Genomic DNA, 3676 nt, shown 5'->3' on the forward strand with positions numbered 1-3676 from the left:
ATCATTCCTTTCAATGAGTAAAATTTAATGAGGAAATTTACTGGTAAAAATGTAATAAGGAAGTTTAATGAAAAATATAATGAGGAAGAAACTCATTCTTTTGGAGTATAAGCTAAAGAACCTTACCAGTTTCTTTATTCTTATAAGTTTTGAACACACCACAAACTTCTCAAAATTCTCTTGGCATGCATTCTTGTCGACAAGTAATATATAAACAAGATGTCCCAATGGAATCTTTAGTCTTTTAATGAGGAAGGTTACTGATGAAGATTTAATTAGGAAGTTTAATGAGAAATTTGATGAGGAAAAAATTCCTTCTTTTGGAGTATCAACTTGAGAACCTTACCAGTTTCTTTATTCTTATAAGTGTTGGACACACCACAAACTCCTCAAAATTCTCTTGGCCAGCATTCTTTTCGACAAGTAATATATAAACAAGCTGTCCCAATGGAATCCTTAGTCTTTTAATGAGGAAGGTTACTGATGAAGATTTAATTAGGAAGTTTAATGAGAAATTTAAGGAGGAAGAAACTCCTTCTTTTGGAGTATCACCTTGAGAACCTTACCAGTTTCTTTATTCTTATAAGTGTTGGACACACCACAAACTCCTCAAAATACTCTTGGCCAGCATTCTTTTCGACAAGTAATATATAAACAAGATGTCCCAAATGAATCTTTAGTGTTTTAATGAGGAAGGTTACTGATGAAGATTTAATTAGGAAGTTTAATGAGAAATTTAATGAGGAAGAAACTCATTCTTTTGGAGCATCACCTTGAGAACCTTACCAGTTTCTTTATTTTTATAAGTTTTGGAGACACCACAAACTTCTCAAAATTCTCTTGGCCAGCATTCTTTTCAACAAATAATATATAAACAATATGTCCCAATTGAATCCTTAGTCTTTTAATGAGGATGGTTACTGATGAAGATTTAATGAGGAAGTTTAATGAGAAATTTAAGGAGGAAGAAACTCCTTCTTTTGGAGCATCACCTTGAGAACCTTACCAGTTTCTTCATTTTTATAGCCTTTGGACACACCACAAACATCTCTAAATTCTTTTGGCATTCCTTCTTCTCGACAAATGAAATGTAAACAAACTGTCCCAATGGACTCTTTATAGTCTTTCAATGAGGAAGTTTACTGATAAAGATTTATTGAGGAAGAAACTCCTTCTTTTGGAGCATCAACTTGAGAACCTTACCAGTTTCTTTAAAATTATTACCTTTGGACACACCACAAACTTCTCTAAATTTTCTTGGCATGCATTCTTGTCGACAAGTGATATACAAACAAGCTGTCCCGATGGAATCTTTAGTCTTCCCTTTCAAGAATTCTTTATCATGAATCATGTTAAATAGGTGAATAGCTTGATCGGCAACAGCCTTCGATACATTGAGTTTTTTAGCAATTTTTGAAATGTTTCTTGTAGCCATCTTCAAAGTTAGGTCAAAAATTCTCTTTTGGTTCCTGGACTTGTCGTTTGACACAATTGGTGGCACATCACCTCCAGGGTAAATATCTTTAGTATCTTCGACAGGATGCGATTTTAAACTGCTTTGTTGAGTGTTCCATTCTTTACTAACATCAAGAATTCTGTCACCACAAACCAGTCCACATTCCGAACAGATGGTATCTCCTGCATGGGAATCTTCAATTAAAAAAGCTCCAGGGTGATAAGGACAAATAATCTGTATATCTGCCATTTTAAAAGGTGTACTGGTGCTGTTTTTAATTTTCAAAGCAACGTTTTGAAACAGCTTACTTAGTTAAAATTTGTGTATGAAATTTAATATTTATATATTTTAAGCTCTACCCAGATATTTTCCTATTAAAGGTTGTAGCACTTATTTTTGCTGTTCTAAAAGAATAATTAAACTAACTTTCTGGGCAGTTTCGTTACAATTAGTTAGTGAAGCAGATATTGCACTTCAAAGTAAGTGACATCATAAGTCACTACATTACGGATCACTCATTACAAAAACTAATAAATAGATATCTATGTTTCTTTGGCAAGCCCCTGTTGCCAAACACTTATTGCAACAACAAAAATATAAAGAAAAGAACTCAAGGAAATATGACATCATGGTCAACTACAGTATGATTGCTACTTTTTAGTCACATGTTTACATAGTTCACGTTCTCTTGGAGAACTTAGGCAATATTTAGGGAGGGATGGTCCTTGCAGTTGCCCTGTGTGGAGAGATGGATGAGTCTTTGCATCATTTTTTAGGGGAATGTGGGGAGTTGCAATTCTAAATATTTGGTAGGGAGGCTGGGGGAGAGTGTAGCGATAAAAATTTATGACAGGTGTTAATTGTGGTAATAAAGATTGGCCGCGTCAAATGAAATATTATGCTTTAAGGCTGTGAACTTAAACCTTATAAATTCTCCGATAGCGCCACTTATAGCGCTAAGGACTGTGTCATATGTAATATTATGATTTAAAACGGTGTACCGATCGCGCCAGTTCTTCTGGGGTGATTTTTCTTAAGCTACTTAATAGGCTAGACAAGCTATAAAAATAATGAGAAAATTAAGTTTATGATCGCGCCACAGCAATGGGGAGTAAGTAAATTTATGACCGCGCCACCCTCAATCTTTGAGAGAAAATAAAATGTGTAACTATATAAATGTAACCTCTTTTCCTTGAGTATCTCGAAATCAATTACCTCTAATGTTATGTAGAAATCAGATCCCTGGGAGAGCTACATTGGAGGTATGCGAACTAATTATCTGTCGTGCGACTAGATACAGACATATAAAATAAAATAAACACAAGTAGAAAAGCAATATTTTTATTGTGACTTACATATTAGATGTACAGCAGTGGTTCACTTCAACTGGCAACAATGGTGACTGAGATAACAATAATGACTGATTTGCAATGCCTGAACGTCGAAATAATTCTGAAAATAATAATCCCGATCTATGAGTGCCCACGAAACAACACTTTTACAACACTATAAAACATAATTTTTGTCCTGCGATCTAAGAGCTAACTCACAATTGGCCCAAGTCCTTTGGAGGGGGCCGCTATTGTTTAATTATGTTCACAAACTCACTACATTATGTGAACTATCTTTCCAATGATTTGTTTTTAATATTTCGATGATTTAAACGTTCACCCTGCTCTTATGATTTAAACTTTTTGATAAAGATTGTACCCAGTATCTTTTTTATTACCAATTATCTTAGCGAAATTCAAACCTAATAGCGTCATTGTTTGACTGAAGCTAAAATGCAATTTCTCTTTTTGCTGATTAAGAACTTTTCTTTTTTGAAACTAGATTTACAGTTAATTAGAGGAAGTCGGAATTATCTGTAGAAAGAAGGAACTTTATTTTTTGTATTTTGAATATATCAAATTTTACTCACGGTACATATTACCCTTCCCATTATTTAATGACAGCCCGTCATTAGGACTTGCTTGCTCTCGGGCTTTTGAAATATTCGCTATTTATTAACTATTTATTCTACACAATTTTTATTGACATCGTATTATTTTATATTTTTATTTTGGCTTAATCAGGAGTGCTAGAAAATTTTCTCTATTACCCTTCTTATTTTATTATATATCTCTTTCTAAAGTTCATTTACCGGACTAAGATTATCAATGGTTCTAGCCTATCTACTATACTAAAGATTTTTTTTACATCTAACACTGATGATTTTTA

The 3676-nt window shown here is 33.4% G+C and overlaps 1 pseudogene; it reads right to left on the minus strand.

Annotated features, from left to right (window-relative positions):
• Positions 1–1153: 1153 nt before the first annotated feature.
• Positions 1154–1705, minus strand: LOC148951527 (transcription initiation factor IIB pseudogene; annotated as a pseudogene).
• Positions 1706–3676: the final 1971 nt, after the last annotated feature.

Source organism: Artemia sp. Qi Xiang Cuo, chromosome 6 (genome assembly GCF_049724085.1).
Source record: "Artemia sp. Qi Xiang Cuo chromosome 6, ASM4972408v1, whole genome shotgun sequence".
Classification (NCBI taxonomy): Eukaryota; Metazoa; Arthropoda; class Branchiopoda; order Anostraca; family Artemiidae; genus Artemia; species Artemia sp. Qi Xiang Cuo.